We start from the raw sequence: 376 nt of genomic DNA on the forward strand, positions 1-376 counted from the left end.
GGGCGGTTGCCTCGAGCACCATCGGCACACGCTGGGCCCTGGTGGGTTTAGGCACATCTTCAAATTTCTGCCGTGCCAATGCCATTTTTATGGCTTGTAAATTCATACAATGGTCCCCTAAGCCTTCACGTGAAGTTTCGTTGGAAGATGACTCGTTTTCTATTTTTCACGATTTTCGAAACTTTTTGCGGTTCGGGAATTTTTAAAATTTTTTTATAAGGATTTTTGGCCCCAAATTTTGTAGGCATGATCCTTCTATTTTTGTTGGCATGCACAAAAAAATTCAGCTAAAAACTCGAAGTAGAGAAGATTTTGTGACCGTTTGAAAAAAGTGTCCCCATTTCAGACACTTTAACGGCTACTGGTAGCAAACCTG

The sequence above is a fragment of the Durio zibethinus genome, unplaced genomic scaffold, assembly GCF_047325235.1.
Source record: "Durio zibethinus cultivar Kanyao isolate XHJ-2024 unplaced genomic scaffold, ASM4732523v1 HiC_scaffold_75, whole genome shotgun sequence".
NCBI lineage: Eukaryota > Viridiplantae > Streptophyta > Magnoliopsida > Malvales > Malvaceae > Durio > Durio zibethinus.